This window comes from Tiliqua scincoides, chromosome 3 (assembly GCF_035046505.1).
Source record: "Tiliqua scincoides isolate rTilSci1 chromosome 3, rTilSci1.hap2, whole genome shotgun sequence".
NCBI lineage: Eukaryota > Metazoa > Chordata > Lepidosauria > Squamata > Scincidae > Tiliqua > Tiliqua scincoides.
In genome coordinates this window covers 170,149,766-170,172,670 of record NC_089823.1, presented here as the reverse complement: position 1 = coordinate 170,172,670, position 22,905 = coordinate 170,149,766, and the positions used below count along the sequence as shown (strand labels likewise).

Sequence of the window (22,905 nt, the reverse complement as noted above, 5' to 3'; positions counted from 1 at the left end):
TTTATTATGAAAGACTTTGTATTGAGTGTTAGTGTTCTGTTAGCATAGTTTTCTATAACAATTATAAAGTGTAAGCTCTTTTCTTGCCTTTCCAAACTTTTCTGGGGGGAAAACTTGTATAGAAAAATGGTGGCATGGCTCTTCTGAAATAACAGTGAAAGAAAAGGTATGTGAACTGGTCACAAAACCCTAACCCACTGCAGTGTCACAAATTAAAGTATGCATGTATTTTTGGAAGCAGACATTCTGAGCTGGGATTATTTAAATAATAATGTAATACTCCTATTGTTGCTGGAGTTATTGCTTAAGAATAAATGTAATCCATCCATTTTATTTGTAAGTAATTGAGATGGAAATTGGGTTATGTCTGCCCTTTTACTTGTCTGTGCAGTATCTCTGTGTTCATTCTTCTTGAGAGGAACCCTAGTGTGACAGAGTGTGGCAAGTATTGGCTGTGATGCCATAAAAATATGTCATTGACCTGACACAGATACTGAGCATCTGTGCTCTCATGGAAAGCAATGAGAACAGCTTCTCAAAAAACCTGGACCACATATCTTGCAAATTAGTCCTACATCGAGATGAAATTCTGCCTTTGCAGTTATTACAATCATAATAAATGATGCTTTTCAGTAGTCCAGGCAGAATGCATTTCAGACTATAGAATAGCAGAGTCATTAACCTTTTAGATTCTAAATTGTAAAGAAGATGATTTATTGCACAAGAAAATGTGACAGTTTTGGGTTTTTTAAAAAATTAATCTGTTCAAACATGTTGGCAAGTTCTTTCTTAAATGAACTCCTTAAAGATGAAATATTATAAACTTGTTATGTGTATTTCTATTTACATATGGAATTCCCTGTGGCTCAGTGGCTTTAGCCTTGGCCTCAGATGTGAAGGAAAGATGGTTTCAATCCTTGGATACCTGGGGACCCCTGCTAATTGGGTAAGAGGCACTTTTTCAAGTGGGTGCTCCTTTTTTTAGCATGGGGAGAGTAACTGGCCCACCTCACCCCAGCAGTGTCTATTCTAGTGGCTGTCTGCTGGTATTCTTTTGCATCTTTTTAGAGTATGAGCCCTTTTGGGACAGGGAGCCATTAGTTGTTTGACTTTTTTCTGTAAACCCTTTGTGAACTTTTAGTTGAAAAGCGGTATATAAATACTGTTATTAATAATAATACCACCAGAACTCTCAAACCTTGCCTTCAGATTGTCATGAGCAGGGCCAGCCTTAGGAGTTGCAGGTCCCAGTGCAAAACATTCTTGCACTGTGGTTTATTTTCTTTATTTCTAGCATTCTAAGTCAGCTGATCTCTCTCCATGTTTGGTATGTAGGCAGCTTTATTGGCTGGTGTGTTGCTGTAGTAAAAACTAACTGTATCCTTTTTGTGGGGGTTATGAAGAAAGTAAATACAGGTGATATAGTTTTCCACCCTAAAAGCAAACAGAGGTGGTTAACAGTTCCTGTACACATTCTGTGTATATTGTATTGGCAACCTTCAGTCTCGAAAGACTATGGTATCGCGCTCTGAAAGGTGGTTCTGGCACAGCGTCTAGTGTGGCTGAAAAGGCCAATCCGGGAGTGACAATCCCTTCCACACCGGGAGCAAGTGCAGTCTGTCCCTGGTCTGTCTCCCTGGCTATGGGCCTTCCTTCTTTGCCTCTTAGCCTCAGACTGTTGGCCAAGTGTCTCTTCAAACTGGGAAAGGCCATGCTGCACAGCCTGCCTCCAAGCGGGCCGCTCAGAGGCCAGGGTTTCCCACTTGTTGAGGTCCATCCCTAAGGCCTTCAGATCCCTCTTGCAGATGTCCTTGTATCGCAGCTGTGGTCTACCTGTAGGGCGCTTTCCTTGCACGAGTTCTCCATAGAGGAGATCCTTTGGGATCCGGCTATCATCCATTCTCACGACATGACCAAGCCAACGCAGGCGTCTCTGTTTCAGCAGTGAATACATGCTAGGGATTCCAGCACGTTCCAGGACTGTGTTGTTTGGAACTTTGTCCTGCCAGGTGATGCCGAGGATGCGTCGGAGGCAGCGCATGTGGAAAGCGCTCAGTTTCCTCTCCTGTTGTGAGCGAAGAGTCCATGACTCGCTGCAGTACAGAAGTGTACTCAGGACGCAAGCTCTGTAGACCTGGATCTTGGTATGTTCCGTCAGCTTCTTGTTGGACCAGACTCTCTTTTCGAGTCTGGAAAACGTGGTAGCTGCTTTACCGATGCGCTTGTTTAGCTCGGTATCGAGAGAATGAGTGTCGGAGATCGTTGAGCCAAGGTACACAAAGTCATGGACAACCTCCAGTTCATGCTCAGAGATTGTAATGCAGGGAGGTGAGTCCACATCCTGAACCATGACCTGTGTTTTCTTCAGGCTGATTGTCAGTCCAAAATCTTGGCAGGCCTTGCTAAAACGATCCATGAGCTGCTGGAGATCTTTGGCAGAGTGGGTATACACATTCTGTGTATAACAGTCATATATTTTGATGAAACTGGTAGCACAGAACAGGAGCTTTTGTAATATATTACCAGTGGTTTCATAGATAACAGATGTTGGTTTGATTTTGAGCAGGGTAGCATGGCAAAAGTAACTAACCATGTCTCCTATTTTAATATGAAAAACCAGATATTTTCTAGATAAATTAGTGCATTTGTAATTTTTTCTGGCAAATTTTAGTTTTGCAAATGCTGGGATATTCAGGACACTTTCTGTGCTCCTAGACCTGAAAGCTTTTGCCTAGAGAAACTTAGCAAAGTATTTTCCTGTGCTCCGTAGGGTTCATTGAGTGTTTTGTGTTTTTCTTATTCATTGCACTCACTTATGTGCATGTTAAGGTGTTAAATTCATTCAGCACAGTCCAACTCACTTCATTATTTTGTTCTGTGTAGTTCAGTGCATGCATCCTCAAATTTAGGATTGGTCAGGTGAATTCACCCGAAGTAGCTCCAGTCATGACTGTTATCAGTGATGTTGCAATAGTTCAGCTGCTATTGAGTTAAACCAGGGGTGCCCAAACCCCAGCCCAGGGGCCACTTCCGTCCATTGGGGACTCCCAGTCTGGGCCGCAGGGAGCCCCCAGCCTCCAATGAGCCTCTGGCCCTCCGGAGACTTGGTGGAGCCCGTGCTGGCCCGACGCAACTGCTCTTAGCGTGAGGGTGACTGTTCGACTTCTCACATGAGCTGTGGGACGAGGGCTCCCTCCACTGCTTGCTGTTTCATGTCTATGATGCAGCAGCAGCAGTGAAGGAAAGGCTAGTCTTGCTTTATGCAAAACCTTTTAAAGGCCTTATGCTATTGCAAGACCTTCATTTATTCATATAAGTCCCATCTCTAATATATTCATTTATGTGAATTTATTCAAATTTTAATGTAAATTCATTCTTTTTCCCCCCTCCCCTGACACAGTGTCAGAGAGATGATGTGGCCCTCCTACCAAAAAGTTTGGACACCCCTCAGTTAAACCAAAGATTTGTCCTCTACTCACCCTTGTCTATGCATATACTGTATTTTTCTAGTTGTTGTTTTGGTTTTCTTGCACGTATGCCTGTGTTCTTCCAAGTTAGTTGAGTTCAGGGTACTTGGCTGAAAAGAATAACATCATCTTTTCAGGACCAGTCCAAGGCCCGTGAGCAGGGCCTCGGAGAGAAATTTTATCAGGGAGTACAAGTTATTTTCTGAGTGCACAAGTGACAGTTGTAATCTATACATCAAACAGAAAACTTTGAGGAATATGTGACTTTGAGGGAGTTGTTTCTAGAGATTGACTTTTGGCTCTAGAGTGGCGGTTCTCACACTTTTAGCACCGGGACCCACTTTTTAGAATAAGAATTTGTTGGGACCCACCAGAAGTGATGTCATGACCAGAAGTGACATCATCAAGCAGGGAGATTTTTAACAATCCTAGGCTGTAATCCTACCCACACTTACCCAGGAGTAAAAAGCATAAACATAGTAGCCTATTCAAAGTACAGATCTGTCACATTTCCTCAGATGCAGTCACATACCATGGTAGCATCAAGTCTAATGTATTAAAAATAAAATATTGAAATGAATGGGGACCCACCTGAAATTGGCTCTAAACCCACCTAGTGGGTCCTGGCCCACAGTTTGAGAAACACTGCTCTAGAGATTCTGACTTCTTGCAGAAAGGAAAAAATAACCTGAGCAGAAGCAATGGTTATAGTTTTTCTAATACTCACTTTTTGAATCAAGACCCAATCCTATCTAAGAGGAGTCCCGGTGCAGCGGCTGCTATTCAGGTGCAAGCTGTTGTAAAAGTGCTGTGAAGCCCTTGATGGTGACTTGCAAGCAAGCAGTGCCATCAGGATAGCCTGCGCCAGCCCGCCAGTACTGCATTCGGTCCCTGGAACGCTGGCAGAGGTGATTTTCGCATCAAGTGGTACAGGGACTGAGAGAGAGTGGCGGGAGGGCATTCCAGAGGCAGAATGAGGGTAGTAGTGAAACAGACCCAGGAGAGTTGTGGGAACAGTAGAGGCCTCTTTTGCTATATCCTAACCCTTGTTTTGGACCTCCTAGCATTACAATGGGCCACTTGGATTTCTGCCAACTAAATAGTTGGCAGAGATCCAAGTAGACTCATAGGACAGGCTGATGTGTTACTCGGGGTAAGGGGAAAAATATCTCCTTACCCCAAGGAGACATCCAGCTGCCTCCTAAGCTGTGCTGATTACAGCACAGGCCATTGCAGCCTAGCTGTGTCAGTACAGGTTAGGCTGGACTACCCATTAATAAAAGTTCACAAGAATCTTGGATTCTTAAACTTGTTCTTATGAAATATGACAAAGACTAGAACAAGGAGAAACTCAACGTTATACTTTATAAAAATGTAGCTTTGTTGAATGAAAAAAGAGTGTAATGGAAATTCTGTTGAAATTAAACTACCTTAGCATGAATGACATCTCTATTACAAGGCAATGTCTTATAAGGTTTATGCTTCTAATAAACTACAATTATCTGTAGATGCATAATTAGCTCAAGAACTGGATAATTAATTTTCAGAAGGTATCAAATGCTGTTTTAACTAATTTCATACATTGATGCCAAGGGCATTTCGAAGGCAATCCTTCCATTTAGAACTTCCCTAGTAATTTGCATCCTGTCATTTCCACCCCACCAATCTATCACTTCTTTCCACCTCTCACAGTTTTAAAGCCTTATTAAATGCACTTAAGTGTGATGTGTGAAATCATACTACAGGCATCCATTACTTGAACTGTAAACATGGAAGCCTCCAAACCGAAAATAACGTTTCAGCCATGAAATACACTGATGCCAAATATTTTTTGGAGATCAAGGCAAGGATATCTCTTATTGCTAGTTTTATTTTTTGTTAATAGACAGCCCTTCACTAGACTAAAACAGTGGTTTCCAAACATTTTAGAACCAGGGCGCACTTTTTAAAAATTATGCTCTGTCGGATCTACCTAGCTTTACAAGACTTAAAAAAAAAGGCCTTGCCTTACCTGCTGCTCAAGTCTCTGTTTTTATCCTTTTTACTGTGGTTGGGGGGCCTCCTTCTGGAGCATTTGTTGAGCTTCATCAGATCATGGTGGTTTCTGTTCCCCTTCACCTGTTTTATGTTCCCCTTCACCCCTTCAATCGAAGTGGAGGCATGGTTGCCTACTCACAAGTAAACATGCATGTGTGGCTCAGTTTTGCTTGTCATTGGGTTCAATACTTTTTCCTTGTCAATTGGGGGGGGGGCTTTCCTCTCAAGTGCTTTAGTGGGGGCTGTGTTCATTGGATCGGGGGACATTCTGGTTGTGTAGCGTTCCTCTTGGCCTTCCCTTTGAAGTGGACTAAAGCATTGCTACCTACTTGTGAGTAAACACACATGTGTGGCTCCGTTTCACTTTCCATAGGGCTCAATACATTTTCCTTGTCAGCTCTCAGCTTGTCAGTTTCAGTTTCAGTTTCATGACCCACCAACAATCAGGACACCACCCATTGGTGGGTCCTGACCCCCATTTTGGGAAACACTGGACTAAACAAGGTCATTAGGAGTGAAAAGATGGGAAAGCAAGCTTAACATTTATATTCTCATGTTATATTTGGAGAATCTGTGTCATCAATTATAAAAATACTATACTGTGATAAATGTGAATTATGCATCTGGATATAGAGTTATCTGAACAAATCACAAATGCTTACATTGTTACAATTAAACAAATTGTTTAAATTAGATGATATGAACAAGAAAAGATTTTTGAATAATCCATAAATATATACTGTAGAAATATGAAACTTAGGGCACAATCCTAACTCCCCATTAGGTTGGTGCAAGTCCCTTGCACTGGTACAGGAGGGTAGCAAACGTGCCATAAAATACATTTGCGCCTCCTCGGGATTTGGCTGGTCTGGTGCAGGGACATGCATGGCCCTCGGAGGCTGCATTCAACCTCCTTACTGACTTGGGGAGGAAGGGTTGCATTGGCCAAGCTTGGCCGTTGGAGGAGTCTGGGGAGGAAGTGGGAGGAGAGAGGCATTCTGGGGTAGGGGGAGTGCAGGCGGAGGGCGTTCCAGGGGTGGGCAGGCAGAGAGTGGAAGGCGGGGCTGGGACCTAGCTGTCATGCTGAATCCCAACCCCATTCCCCAAGCAGTGTGAAGTGGCTCCAAGCTGCTCTGTTCTCCTCAAACTTGTGGCACTTCTGAGGTGGCACAAGTTCGGGGAGACCCACTGGGGCTGTGGCCACTTACCTGGGGGTAAGGGGAAGAGTTTCCCCTTGTCTCCGACTGAGCCACTTCTGGCCCCAGTCTTGTGCTGGGTACAGTGCAGGCCTCCTGTATAGGAGGATTGTGCTGTGCAATACTCAGAAGGGGGTGTGGGTGTGATATAAAATCTGAGTTGTTTCAAGCAAGTACTTAAAAAAAATTACTATCAAGGAAAACATGCATTATTGGCCTATCACGAGGTTGAAGGGCATGATCCACAACTCTGCTGCTTCAGTCCATCTTCACTTGCAAACAGCAAGCCCCAGGAAATCAAGTGCATGATGCATGACCTAGTGGCCGTGTAACAACCACCACTCCTCTTGCAAGTTGACTGCCATGGCAGTGGTAGCCAGCCCTTTTGAAAAGCCCAGCCAAATCCAGAGAGGTCTTCTATTATCCACGCCAGAGTATAATTTTTAATATTAAGAGTATTTATGTGTTTTTATTATGCATATAAGATTGCTTAAATATTATGTAATATGTAAGACTATTAAGAATACTAATTGTGAATGTAAATGAATCGAGGACAAGCGGCTCAGTCCCAACCCGTGCTGGAACAGGCTGGCTGGCTGGACTGTGCTGTACCCAGCACAGGGTTGGGGCAGCCTGCAGTGCAACTCAGGGCAAGGGAAAGTAGTTCCCCTTACGCCAAGTAACACTGCAGGGGTCCTAATGGGGCTACTCGTATCTGTGCCACCTAAAGAGGTGGCGCAGATCCGAGTTTCTTGGTTCAAGGCCGGGTTTCCTGAGAGCTGGGTTATGATCTGGCCGAAGTGCTGGATCCTGGAAACAGCCCCCTACCAGGCTCAGTCCTCCCACCAACTCACCTGCTGCCCGCCTTCCCACTGCCCTGGAACACCCCTGAAACACTCTTCCCTGCCCTTCCCAACCCAACACCGGCTTTTCTAGACTAGCGTTTACCTACTGTGTCTGGGACTGGATCTGATGGCAGCAGGCTGCCGGCAGGACTTGCGCTGGCCTAGTTCACAGTCAGGATTGTGTATGGGGGCAATTTTTGCTGATGATGGCTTTTTGCTGATGTTCCTTTTGCACCTTCTGTTAAGACTATAACAGAAGGTGCAAAAGGAACATCAGCAAAAAGCCACTAGGAAAGATTCTATGCTGTTGCTGTTCACTTGCTAAATATAAGAGGATCACCACTTTCAAATATGCTTTTTTGCCCTGTTAGCAGGTTGTTAGCAGGCTGCTTGGTGCCTTGTCATGGTTTTGTTTCATCTTGTGCTTCGTTGTTTTCCCACAATTTTCACATCTTACTTCTGTGGGATTCTTGAGAGACGGGGTAAGGGAAGGTTGGATTCATGAGAGCCATTAGTTATTTGATTTTTCTCTGTAAACCGCTTTGTGAACTTTTTGTTAATGTTAATAATAATAATAATAATTAATAATTGTCAGGCAGCGTGGACCTGTGCTGAAGTTAAACCATTTACAAAAGTGAGGCATGTATGTATAGCTACTTCAAGATAATTTAAGAACTCATTTCTTCATGACAGAAGTCTGTGTATTGCAAATGCACCTTTACTGGTTTTCACCAACTATTGGCAAGTATATACTTGTTTGACATCCTGCTGAAGTTTGCTTTGGCTGTTCAGTTGCTTCCCACCTTGGTGTCTAGGCTAACTTAGGATCCTGTTGCATGTCATGGTTAATTTGCAATAGTCATAAAGACTAAGCTTTAATGTATCATATAGGACTGAGAAATAATTTTACAAGTCTCTTAGAGATGTGCTAGAAAATAATTCAAGAAGAGTTTGACATTTCTAGATAGCGTAAACAGCATGCCTTCCATTTTTAACATTAGCCTTTTGTTGGACTGATAACACACCAGAATGGAGAGCAGCATATTTTTCTACAGTGCTGGTTTTGTTTTATAAATGAATACAGCTGTGTTATTTCATGTGGAGGAAGTATTCATGATGAGCTCACAGAATGTTCTCACAAGACAGTGGGGTGTGGGGAGAACAGATTCTTTTATTCAACTCTTGTCATGAAAATAAGGTTATTTGCCCTTTGAAACTTGCGCTGATTTTTCAAAGGCACTTGTATATTGAGAGAAGTCCATGTTTTTCATTTATAAGGTCATCATATGGTAAAATAATACTGTAATATAAAATTAAATGACACTTCTAACTATTAAGATAATACAAAAGTGATATTTACAAGTAAAACAAAACATAAACGAAACCTAGTGAATCTACTCTGAGCACTTGCGTATTTATAAAATAAAAATAATTGCACACAGAAAATTGTGTTTTCATAATTTTTGGATTAAGGCTGCAATCCTAACCACACTTTCCTGCGAGTAAGCCCCATTGAACAATGTGGGGCACAATCCTAACCAGGTGTACTCAGAAGTAAGTCCTAATTATGTTAATTCCTCACTTAGGCTGTTTTCACAGATGATACAAATTGTTTTTTGTATTGTTTTATCTGTAGCATGAATGTCCATGGGCTGTAGCAAGTGAAAACTCAATGGGTATATACAGAAGGGTATTGTTTAAGAAACTGCTACTTTCATAGGCTACCCTTGAGATTCAGATGATATGCACAACCTTATGGTCCTGAGGAATCTAACTGCTGAAGGTCACTGTGACAGACTGAGCATACCACATTTGTGCACTGGATAAGTGTTGCTGTAGAGATTAAAGTGCTATAATTTGTGTTATTATGTCACATGCCACCAGGTTGCATTCTAAGTTTTCTTCCACTTGCAAAGGAACCTGATTTGCCCAAAAGGAGAAGGGGTGATTTTTGACATCTCCCCTCTGAAACCCCCTGAGTCCCTCCCAAAAATTGTTCCTGAGGGCTGAGTGGGGAAAAAATGATCAGGGGACCTCCAAGCTAAGGGAAAATGGGAGAAACCCCCCCCCCCCCGCACAAACCTAGCATTTCTTTCACTCATGGAATAAATCTTAGGATGAAACCCACTAAGTTCATGTTATGTGGGTTGTCTGTAGATGACACAATAATGGTTGTTTTTACAGTGTCGGTGTTCTCAGCTAGCCAGACTCAAGTGGAATTCTTTACTGCTTCTCTTGCTTCTGTTCCAGAGTATCTTGCACAAAAGACTTTGCAAAATATTAATTGGTTTAACCTTCTGATCTTGCTCCATCTCAAATCTCCCAGTGCCAGAGGGGAAAAGGCATGTGCAAAGAAAAAAGAACCTAGAAAGGCAGCAGCAATATGAGAATTTTCTCTTGATGAAGACTTATTCAAAATCCTTATTCAGCATTTTTTTCTGCACATTTTTGCAGCTGCTTTTATAACAACTGCAAGTTTGGCCTGATTTTCATGCCTTATATTAAATATATGTTGCACCTCCCCATCTTGCCTTGCAGTGCCTGCTGATGCACTGACTGATGGATTATGAATTAATCTACTGCATAATCACACTTCCTTTCAATGAATTCCCTGGAGAAAGAGTGTTCCTAACCTTTGGTGGTGTTGACTTTATTTTTCTTGGAGGCTTCTCACAGTGAGATAATAGGCCGACAGGCTCTGGCTGCTCAGCTACATCATGAATAAGCTTGGCATCAAGGCATATGATCCCAAGACACCCTCTGGGACAAAATGAGCTAGGTGGTATTGAGGCCAAATTCTGATTGAGCCTTAAGGAAGCAAATGGGAATGTTTTTTATCCTTATAAGACACAATTTATATGAATGTCTAGGCTGCACTGTACCTAGGCCCCTTACATAAGCTATATTGTTACAGAACTTCTTTACTTAAGAACAGGTTAAATTCTAGGGATCTGTTTTTAAGTTCAACATCACTTTTATCATAATCATTATGCAAAAAATGAGAAGGGTATTTATAGAACAGCTACAGTGCAATACTCTGTATTGTGTGGGATGCAGATACTGTACAGAAAGGGATTCTCATTCCTGCAAAAGTGCATCTGAATAGTAAAAGTTGGTGGTTTTGTTTTGTTCATCTTGGGACCTAGGTTGTCTCTATTCAAGGCCCACTTTTTTCTCATATTAACACTCCCCTGAGCCTAATCAGCTGGTCTTTGCAATATCTAATGATACTTCCAGTAAAGGAAGCCACAACCAGTCCTTTATACTATAGTGTCCCTTTTAAAGGCAGGAAGCCTTGCCGTGCTGACCAAACAGGAGAATCGCCAGTTAATTTCCCCAGAGAGCAGCAGTGACTGCACTGCAGTCCTTCAGGGCCCCTTGTGTTATTTCTGGAGATGGAAGTTCTGATCAACTCTGACCAGCTGCATGTGTATGTTGACAATACCTAAGTAGGGGAACTTTGGTTTCTCAGGGCCACTTTAGGCTGCCTTACTTGATAGTCTGACTAGCCCAAGTATGGAGCACATGCAGCAAGTACCACTAAATTGTTCTGTGTTTCTGCCTCAATACTGAATCTATATAGGTGGGGCTTCAGTATCCATGAGGCATCAGTTCTCGGACCCTTTGCTGACACCAAAAATTGTGGATAATCAAATTTGCGATTTTCCGCCCCTTTCTCCCTCCAAAGGGGACCAGAGCTGCGCGTCCCTCCAGGCCTCAGAATGCCTGATATAGTGGAAAAAGTCACTTCCAGTTTCCCTTGAGAAAGCAGAAGTGGCTTTTTTTGCCTCTCTGTGCCATACTGAAGTCTGCTGGGGCAGCAGGTGGACACACGCTGCCTCTGCGGGCTTCAGAAAGCCCTCCAGAGGGAAACAGAGTGCAGCTGCAGGCCCCTTTGGAGGGTTCAGGTGGAGCTGAGTGGCTCAATGTGAGTCCAGGCACCCCGCGTTGAGCCAGATCAGCAGATGAAAAATTAGCAGATAAACGGCTCCACCTGTACATGCTTTGGTGACTTCACCCACTCCTGCTTGGATGGTGGGATTTCCCTCATTCCAGGACATTCTCCAAGCTCACTGTTGAGGCCAGGCTGTGGGTAATCACACCCAGATCCAGGGATAGTATGTGCTTCTGCTCAGGGTATCTGAGATTAATAAGCTGGAAACTAAATGTTAAATTACAGCATGTAGGAATTATTTCTCTTCTGACCAGGCAAAAGTAGAAGGCCTGACTCCTAGTAATTAGACCAGGCTTGGGGCTTGGCCAGTTTCGCTGACTTTCTTAGGAGTTGATGTTACGTGTTCCAATTTATTTCTGTATGCAGCTGGCGCAGATCTGAAAAGCCCCATAGGGTTGACTGGGGCTTTACTTGAGATAAAGGGAAATTTATCCCCTTACCCTCAGGAGACCTCCAGTCACCTCCTGAGCTGCATTTGATGCAGTGGCCCCGCTGCAGCAGCGCATCTTAGGAGTGGGCTGCCAATTGTCACATATTACAGAGTTCAATAACTTTTTAAACCAGACCTAAGTAGTTCAAGTCCCATTTAATTCTGGGGGTGGGAATACAGGAGGAAGAGTAAACATTGGTCAAGCAAACTGGAAATATTCCTTTGAATGATTCATGTATTTGGATGAGATCTTGGGCACTAAAATCATGAATCAATTTTGCTTAAATGTTCAGGAAAGGGTGTCACTCCCCCAGTCTGTTTATCCACAGTGACACAACCACACTGTCTTTGTGCTACACAAGACTTAGCCATCTGCCTGGAATTCAGCATGTACCATTACAGCACAGATGCCAGAAAAATGACAGCATCTACTCTGGTCACAAGCTATGCCAGATGTGTTTATCCTTGCAGTTCCAACTGAATGTCCGCCAACTGAAAACCACGTAAACATCAGCAAAGAAATCAAATTTAGGCTGTAATCCAGTGCACACTTAACTTTGGAGTAAGCCCTTTCCACTCAGTGAGGCTTACTTAAAATCAGATGTGCTGCTTTTGCCTTTTGATATGCATCTCAAATTAAGTAAAAATTATTCAGACTGTTAGTGTTCCTCTATAACAATTATTAAAGGAAAAGAGTAATATATGATAGTACATGATACTACTTTTGAAAAAATGACTGGGCTTCTGACTAAGAAAAACACAGTTGGATGTAATTTATTTGAATTTTAGTAAAGTGTTTTGTATAGTGAGTAAGACTTAAAGCAGAAATTTTCAACCAGAGTCTTGCAGCACAATGGTCTTCAGGTGTGTGTGTGGCACAGGAGTTGGGGGAGGGTCATTTTAGTAGGACCATTGGTGATTGTGAGCCCCCTACTATTACCCTGGTGTGCCCTGTCAATTGTCAAAAAACATATGGTGCACCTTGGCAGTTTTAGTGCCTTGTCGGTGTGCTATGAGATGAAAATGTTTGAAAATTGCTGACTGAAGTAATCTGTAAGTCACAGATATCTGTGTGTAAGTTATGCAAGATAGCTAAGGGACAGGCAGTGCTGAAAGGCAAACTTGGAAGCAGGAAAAAAGTGTCTTTGAGGAGTGAAATAGACACATGTCAACAAAGTTTGTAAAGGATGACAAGGTCAGGGGCTGAAGAACTCTACCAAAACTTTTGCATGCCCCAAAGAGTACCGTGCTTGTGTATTTTAAACCTGTTTCAGAAAATCCAGCAAACTTTGGGCCATTAACTTATTAGCCACATTGCATGTGCTCTCCTCTCCCTGGCTACATGCAAAATGTCCGAGGGCGCAATCCTACCCTGCCCTGGAACAGGCAAGCCAAGAGGCTTGCGCTGTATCCGCAGCAGGATAGGGGCCCAAGGCAGCTCAGCCAAAGGCAAAAGGAAACATTTCCCCTTACCCCTGGGTAAGGTGCCCTTGCCTCATGGGTCTCCTTGGACTTAAGGCCGCTCTGCTTTCTCTCTGGGAACGGGGGTTGTGATCTGGCATAACTGCTGGATCCAAGCCCTGCCTCCCGCTCCCACCTGCCCGCCCCAGGGCTGCTCGCTGCCCACCCTCCCCCTGCCCGCCCAAGAATGACTCCCTCCCGCCCACCCCAGAGCCTTGTATCTGCCCACTCAGGCCAACAAAAGCCTTGCGAAGGAAGCCGCCATGGAGACAGGATTCAGCCTCCATGTGTCAGTGCACCTGTGTGCGCTGACACGGCTTACGCCTGAGGAGGCGCAAACATGCTTTATGGCACATTGGTGACCCTCATGGGCTGGTGCAAGGGATTTGTGCTGGCCCAACTCATTTTCAGGATTGAGCCCTTAGTTGGTAAAGCACAGTTTTCACTTGTGTCTGAACTAGGAAACTGTGGTATAAGTAAATCAGGATATCAAACTTTGGGAACTTTGAATTTAGCTAGGCACAGGAAATGAGAATGAAAAAGGGTATGGAAGCCCTTGGAATAGCTAAAGTAGGTCTTTTGATTCTGGTCCAAGTTTGAAAGCATTGCAGATGCAGAGAAAGATCAAGAAATGAAACGGGGGGGGGGGGCTGTGTGATGACATGAACTACTTGGAGCAATAGAAAGTAAATGCAGTTGTATGGTCAAGATTTAATGGTCAGTTAAGAAGCATTTTCATTGTTTCCCGAGACCGTATGGCAACAAGATGGAACAACTTCAGAATGCAGATGGATTGCAAAATATGTTAACTACCAAGGAGATGTATATTACTGAAGATGATAATTTCAGTTTTGAAAAGAAAAACATATGCTGTAAATTGTCCCATAAAGCTATGGTGCAGATTATTGGTGTCACATCTTTTTTTTCACACTTGAGGTAGGGATGCCCAAATTGTCAGATGTCTGACAGCTAATGTTCTGGGATTCAGATACACACAAAGGTGGAGGGAATTCTTGCTGATTAATGTATGCTTTGTGTGTGTGTATAGATACATATATATGTGTGCATGTGTGTATACACACATACGGTGTGCTCATAAATATATGTGCACACACAACACAGCGTTTGTATACGCACATTTATGTACACCCAGTACCCGTACACACACAGTGTAACCATGTGGTCAGTGCTGAACATGGATTCAGAATTTCTCTATAATGTCTAGCATATGAGCATTTTTAATTGAAAATGTTATTGAACCATGCCTTAAATTGATTTTCCTAACGCAGTCACTTAAGGCCTCAAATATTTTCTTTATTCAGTGTAACAGGAAAGGTTGAGCTCTTCATGCATGATGTATACTTCTAAATTATTTCCCCTTGCACAAAGTAGCGATGTTTCATGGGTATCCATTTTGAGTAACAGAATGGTAGTGCTGAGAACCAAGCAGGGCCTCTGAGGAATTTTATCAGGGGGTACTAAGTTTCTTTTGGGCCCCTTCCCAAAGAGAGAGGGGGTGAATCAGAGTTGGAGGTGGCAATGGGGGTGGGCAGAATGGGGGCAAAACAGATGGGGAGAAGTGGCAACAGCCGGAATAGTTTTTATAGCCCATGACTACCAGTCTCCCCGATGCAGAGCTCAGGTCTACCAACCTGCCCAGCACTTGCAGCTAACCACAGTAATATGGAAAACCAAACACGCTCCAGAGTCTCTCTAAAATCTTTCAAATCTAGAAAATCATTGCAGGAGATTAGTAACATTGTATTTATGCTCACACTAGAATGGAAAGTATCCTCTGTACACCCAAACTGACTTCTGCAGCAGCTGCGGTTCCACAGCTGTGTCCCTGAGCTCCTCTACACTCCTACATGGGAAGTGGATCCACAAGCCGAAGAGCTACTGTAGCAGGTCAGTTTCCTCCCAGGTGTGACACTGTTAAGGAATGTATGCATTCCTGGGCCTTGTGTGTATGACTTTTGGCAGTAGTGGCCGCCATGTGCCCATGATAATGCCCCCAGCATGGAAAATGTAGGATCCCAGGAAATTTCTGGGCCCCTTCTTTTGGCTCCTGGGCCTCCTTTCTGACCCTGGGCCCGGGAACAAATTACCCCCTTTACCCCCCCTCCCCTAGACCCTGGAACCAAGGTAACACAACTGGTGTAGAAAAATAATCAGTAGCTGTGTTGGTTCATTAGAACCACAAAAGCCATGGTCTCCTAATGCATCCATTAGTAATAATTGAAATGGCACAAAATTGTGGAAGTAGCTGCTCACAACTTTGTGTTATTGAAGTTATTCCTAATAAAAGCATTAGGAATGAGCAAGTGTCAGTTATTGTTTCCGTAGTGTCGAGAAACCATGCAGAGATAATGTTTCCAAGCTATGCTTTGGGATGCAGTATGCTGTGGTTCTTCTGCTATGCTGTGCGTGCCTTTTAAATGAGAATATGCAGAGAGTATGCGGTTAAATATACTATGCCCTAGCTGTCATCCCTTATGTTCATAAACAGATAATTACTGGTCTGTTTCTGATCCATTTTCCTTTTGGCTTCACCACCATCCTACATTAATATCAGTAAACAGATTTGCTTTTCAGAAAATTAATGTACATTTTAGCAGTCCAAATAAAATGTTGATGGATGGCTGTGCAATTTGTTTACAGCTTTTGCTTTGTTTACTGTTAAACAATGTAACTGTAAAATGGATAAATATCACTGCCTTCCATCAGAAAATATATTTTGTATTGCATTCCTATGCATGCTAACTCAGTAATAAGTTCACCTGTGTTCAGATTTCAGCTTGTATTGCATAGTGTGTTAAATTGCTTATTTTTAGTAGTGGTATTTTATATACCACTTTTCAACAGAAAAGTTCACAAGTGGTTTATGTAGCTAAACAAATGAATAGTTCCCTGCCACAGAAGAGCACACAATCTAAAAAGCTGCAAAAGAAACACCAGCAACAGCCACTGGTAAAGATGCCATGTTAGGGTGAAGGAGGGCAGTTGCTCTCCCCCTGCTAAATATAAAAAGAACACCACTTTAACCAATACTTCTTTGCCCAGTTAGCAGGAGTAAATAAGATATTCAAGACCATGCATTCAAATTGTGCTTAGGATTGCCTTGGGCACCCATTTTAGCCAGGAAAAGACAGGATAGAAATATTATAAAAGGATTAAAATGACTAAGGGCACAATCCTAAGCCGCGCCAGAGCAGGCAAGCCAGGAGGCTTGCGCTGCATCCAATGCGGGATTGCAGTGAGCAGCGGCTCAGCCACGGGCAAGGGGAAACTCTTCCCCTTACCCGTGGGTAAGGGCTGCGCGCCCATATGGGTTTCCTTGGGCCTGCTCCACCTCCAGAGGTGGCGCAAGTCCGAGGAAAGCGGAGTGGCTTGAAGCCAATCCGCTCGCCCCGGGGACGGGGGTTGGGATCCTGCATAACCACCGGGTCCCAGCTCCGCCCCAGGCCCCCATGTGCCCACCCCGGGCCCACCCTCCTTCCACCCAGTAACGCCCCCTCCCGCCCCCTCCCCACACCCCCACACCTACCTTTGCCGCTTATGTTGGCGCGCTCGCGCCAACACAAGCGGTGGTGCGGGAGCTGCGGTGGAGGCTTCTGCCTGCGTTTGCACATCGGCGCATCTGAATGTGCCAAAGCAGCTCCCGCCTAAGGAGGCACAAACGTGCTTTACAGCACGTTTGCAACCCTCCAGGGCCACCTGTACTGGCATAACTGCCAGTTAGGATTGTGCCCTAAATCTTCTAGCTGCTGTCTCTGGCCTTCAATTAAAATAACATCCGAAGAGCCAATACATCATTTTTAGTCAAAGACCACTACATTTGTTGTTGTAATATAACCATGTTTTTGCACATCTAGCAAAGGACTCATTTTGAGGGTTGTTTTAAATATGGAGCTCAATGAAGAGTGTTCATCTGTGGTTGCACTTCAAGTGACACATTTAAAGTGCTTACACTGTCATTCCAGATGCAATTGCATCTCCATGCCACCAGCTGCCAGGGATGTGTGGTGCAGGCATGGAAAGGCTGCACTCATTTGGTCTCTAGATTTGTTTTAAATGTTGTCTCCTTCAAATGGTGAGCTATCATAGGTCAGCATTTCTTGGTGGCCTCTGTGTGAGGGTGTTATTTAACTTGACCCTGATTTAATTGATTGTTACATATTTTTAGAGAGCTGAAACAGATTCATGTGTAGGATTTCAATCTTATTTAAGACCCACATTTGGATGGGAAATTAATTGTGTTCACAGGATATTCTGTAGGCCCCTGACTACTCTAGGTTAAATGTCACCACTTTGTATAGCTATTTACCATGCCGTAATGGCTTCATGCACATCCCCTTTCCAGGAAACATCTGTTAGGTATCAGGAAGTTCAGTAATAGCTTCCTTCATTTTCCTCTGTCCTGTGTGTGTGTTTGTGTGTGAGAGAGAGCGAACGAGAAAGAACTAAATCTTAGAGTTGGAAACTCAAGGCTGCACTCCAGAAGATAATGTACAAAGCACTCAAGGGTTAAATTCCATAAAGAAAAAGGTTTTTATGTGAATAAGAACTTAAATATTGCAAGTTTACAGCATCCTTTCTTCTCACTTTGAACATGAAACTACATATTTTATACAAATAGAATGTAGGTATGTTTGTGTCTTCGATTTCAGTCAGTTGTATGATTGTGTCTAAGTGGTTCAGGCTTGCATAATTGTCTCGAAGATTGCCTCTGTAATTGTTTACACTGGCAGTTTGCACCTCCAAATTGAAGGTCATTGGCTGAGGGATTTGATAACAGGAGGGGGGAGTGTTGAGAGTTAAGAGAAAATAGTAGGTAATGAGGGCAGCTGCCTTAGAGTGTAGAGGAAAACCTAATTAGTTTTATTGACTTCAGTTGGTTACTGGAATTATTTGTAGCTTGTTAAATCTTCATAATGCAGAATGACTATTCAATGAGTTTTTATACTATGGCTTTTGATGTGCAGCATAATCAACTGAAATGATTCAGTTGGAGTCTAACATTCTCCAAGATGGATGAATTCTCTCTAGAATTTGGGGGGAAATAAGTAGATTGCGACAGATTATGAAATAATGATATTAGTTTTTTTGGATTCATATCTCTGGTGATTTATGACCTAATTTCTTGTTCTGTTTTCTGCTTGCTGAAAATAAAAATCGGTACATTTTAAGCTTGTTTTAATGGCCATTTCTTGATCAGGTTCTGGTTGGAATCATGCTGTAGGCATGAGAGTGAGCTGGTGTAATAGCAGCTAACAGACTGAGCAAGAATCAAGATAACTCTTGTACATATTAGATGAATAATGTGGATAGTGTGAAAACCAGTCCTATCAAGTAAGGTTTTCATGCATGGTAATAATGCTTGCCAGTGCATAGTAGTTCTCTACTTCATCAGTGGTGTCAGAGGTTGTACAAGTAAGGCACATGCCAAGGGTCTTGAAGCCACCCAGCACACAGCAGTGGTATGTTGCATTTGATCAAGTGAGTCACTCTATTATTGCCTTTCCTTCCTCCTCTTCCCAGCTGCAAAAGGGTTTCCTCAAGGAGCCCTGTGATGACACAGAAGCCTCTACCAAGCCCATTCAGAAATGTAAAGAGCAGGAGGAGGATATGATAACAAAGCTACTTGCCTCAGCTCCATTTTTCTCTGTCTGAGGGAGCAAGTGGATGTTTTCACCTTCAGCACCTGTCCATCCCACTCCGTTTCTAAGCAGTTGCGAAACTATGTAGCATCGACCCAGTTCTACTAAGAACCACATATAAGTAGTAAAATTATTTCTTCTCCTTTCCCAATATCCACTTCCTGCACTTCCGATTATATCAATACATAGATCATTAGTATAGTGAACAGTTATGTAACATTCAGGTCAAGAGGCTTCCCAAGATACAGAATTGCTAGTTCTAGGATTGTAGCAGCTAGAAAAAGTATTACCAGGTTACAACAATGGCTACCTGGCCTCTGTGGGATATATGTGTGAACAGCTTGGTTCATCCAAGAGCAGCTTCATGCTATTCTTCATGTAAATAGGAGGTATGATACGATTATGTATGTCTGTGGGTTTTTATGGCCAGCAATAATCCAACAATTCAACATACCCATGTTTGTGTTAAACAATGAAAATCCACGTGGTTCAACAAAAGTCCAACGTTTTGTTCTGTAACTTTTTCAGAATTTCATCAGGGAAACAAACCTGGATTGGACACATATCCACAACCATGGTCTTCCCACCCATATACGTTGAATTGTTGGATTGTGACATGATTATTGGGACTGAAGTTGCAAGCAGGTTCTGGGCAGGGGTGGGGTACTGCTTCCAGGCAAACAGTTCCCAGCCTCTTTCTGGATGATCCTTTAGTTCAGTAAAGCATTTGTTCCAAGATTAACTTCTGCTGAGTTCTGCCAAGCCTTTACAATTTAAGCAGGACACAGGAGGGATCTTATGGAGAAAATAAACAGCCTTCTGAACAGGTGCCAAACAAAATAGTTGCTGATTATGAACATAGTCAGTAATCTGCTGAACTTTTCACCTTAGATTGTGCATAATGAGTCTATGGATGTAAGGCGGATGGGGCTGGGACCACTGAGTGCAACTACAAATCCCCCTCTCTGTGTTGTTTTTTTTTCCCTGTAGAGCAGTGGTGGGCACACCCTGGCCCAGAGGCCATTTGTGACCCTCAGGGACCCCCCCAATCCGGTGCACAGGGACCCCTCAGTCTCCAATGAGCCTCTGGTCTTTGGAGACTGTTGGAGCCTGTGCCGGCCCACAACTGCTGGTTGTGACTGTCAGACGCAAGCTGCAGGCTAAGTTAGAGCAAGGCCTTTTACAGCAAGGCTTTCCATATGTTTTCTGCTTTTCCCTGGGCATTATTTTAACTCCCCCATTGTTTCTGAACAACTTATGTCTCCATGTATTTCTGGCTTGTTCTGCATGTTTTCACTGTGTTAGAGATGTGTGGCAAACAGTTCATAGTTGTCATATGGTTCTACATGCCTGTATTATAGTTCTCATGTATATTATAAATAAGCTCAGTAAAATTCATTCATTTATATAAATTTAGTCTCTAATGTGTTCACTTATGTACATTTATTCAAATTTGAAATGTAAATTAATTTTTTCCCCTGCCCTGACAGTGTCAGAGAAATGATGTGGTCCTCCTGCCAAAATGTGTGCTCACCCCAAAGAATGACTAAACTAAGGGTGTCAGACTCGTTCCATATAAAGAGCCGAAGTTAGCATTCAGGGCTCCAGCTGAAGGCCGGAAGTGATGTCATTAAGCAGAAAGTGACATCATTAAGCAGCTAATAGCCAGAAATCAGACTCTGTTCTCATATAGAAACTCATTAATTGCAAATGACAGAAGAGAAAGTATGCAAGATTTGATCATATTTCAAGATTTGGGCAAGCCCAATTTTCTTGTGGGCTGCTATTTCAGCTGTAACGCCTTAGCAGCTGAGAGCCTGAGGACCGGATAAAAAGCTTCTGGGGGCCGCATCAGGCCCCTGGGCTTTATGTTTGACACCCCTGGACTAAACACTGCTTTTATCAATGCTTGTTTGAAAAAACCTTCCAATGATATATGTAGTTCACTAATAATTGCTTTCAGCTGGTTCAGTGTCCGCATTAGAGATCCTTTATTTATGGGTGTTCCTGATACACAAATAAGAATGGTGAATTAGACACGTGTAGTTAACCTGGAGATAAATACATTATTTTTATTTATTACAGCAGTGGTTCCCAAACTAGTGGGTCATTACCCACCAGCCAGGGAAGGCCACTACTCTGGCCCCTTGTCCCTCTGGGCAGGGACAGGGGGATGTCAGCAACTTGATCCCCAGGATCATACTGCTGCTGGGGCTGATGCGGGGGGGGGGGGTTGCTTACCTTCTGCAGTGTTGATCTCCAGGGGGTGTAGGGAGCCCAGTAGAGGCCTCTGCAGAGCTCCTTAAGCCTCTGTAATTATGAAAAATGCAATCGGAAGCCACTTCTGGTTTTGTGATTGGAAACTGGAAAAGGATTCTGTTCACTTTTTTACACTTTGGGAGCCCTGCGGAGGGCTCCCCGCACCCCCTAGAGTCTGGCGCTGCAGAAGGTAAGTAACGCCCCTCTTCAATCAGCCCCAGCAGCAGCTCAGTCCTGCAGATTGCATCCCCCCAACCCCCAAAAGATTTAAATGGCTCCCTCCTCTTGAGGAGGACTTTGGGAACCACTGTATTACAGTATTAATATATTGCCTCTCTCATAGACTATAGGCAGTTTACATTGGCAGGCAGACCATTTTTTAACCCCACTTTTAAAACCCATTTTTAATGGGATTTTCTACTATTGTTGTTCTATGAGAGAAATTCATAGAATCATCTGTTCTTGCATGTAAAACATTGTAGATATGTATTGTATAATAAATCTAAGCCTGCAATCCTATACACATTTTCCTCCTCAAAGTTCCATTAAAAACTGTGGAACTTACCTCTGAGTAGACATGTATAGGATTGTGCTGTAAAACATTGAAGTTATACAAATGGAGAAAGCAGTAACGTTTTCATCTCTTCTTTCTATTTTTCTTTGCAGCCTATAGCATCGTATTTCACCAGGTGAGTACCTTACAAAATTTAACAATAGTTCAGTAGCATCATCTAAAAAAATGATTTTTTTAAAGAAACCCCAAACTGTTATATAGAGTTGGTTGCTTGAAGCTATATTTGCATATTGCAATTAAATTATATTTGCGTATTACAATTAAGCTATATTTAGTTTTATTGGCTAGCATGTGTAAAGACCAGCTTTCTTTATTTTGTGTTTTTGCACCAGGTGTGAATGCTTTGAACACATTTAAGCATTCAAATGTTTCATTGATTTGTGATCCTGAAAAAAGGAGTTAACCAAGACCTTTAATTCATTGATGGCAATTGCTGCTTAAACTGGTCTGCTGTTTCTAAAATGACTGAAAAAGAACAATTCTAAATCTGTATCAGGCAAACTGTGATGCTTTCATTATAATTGTCTTACATTCTGGGCTCTAGTTAAAAAAAAATAGGACTCTGTTCAAAGAGGAAGATAAAAATAGGTACAAGGAAATATTTAAAGCACATCTGCCTTGGTACATTAATGCCTGCTTTTCCTTGGAGTAAGTGTACTGTTATTTGAAAATACATGCTAAAAGAAAAATGTGATGAAAAATTGTTCATTTTTTGTGATGAGCACATGACTGAGGGAGCTAATCGTGCTGAGGGGTGCAAGTTAATGCTATAAATTGAGTTATTTTAAACAAATCTACTGCAGTGCTTTTAACGTTAGTGATATTCAAGCTCATTTCTTTCAGTGTTTCAATTAAAGAACTTGATTTAAGCTGTTAAGGGGGTGCAGTGACTGTCTCTGTCTTTCACAATGTGGTATGGAAGAGCTCATTCGAGATTAGAGCCCAAATTGGGATTGTGTGGTAGAGAAGATTCACATGAAAAATTACTGACCTTTTATTAAAACCCATTTCTGCCCAGCCC

General features: G+C 42.8%; 1 protein-coding gene across 1 annotated transcript in view; it reads left to right on the top strand.

Moving 5' to 3' along the window:
- Window positions 1–22,905, top strand: part of PTPRE (protein tyrosine phosphatase receptor type E) — a 149,159-nt gene that overhangs the window by 27,222 nt on the left and 99,032 nt on the right. The window contains exon 2 of the mRNA XM_066619135.1: window positions 21,977–21,999. The gene's annotated coding sequence lies outside the window, so the exon portion shown is untranslated. The remainder of the gene's footprint in view (window positions 1–21,976; window positions 22,000–22,905) is intronic.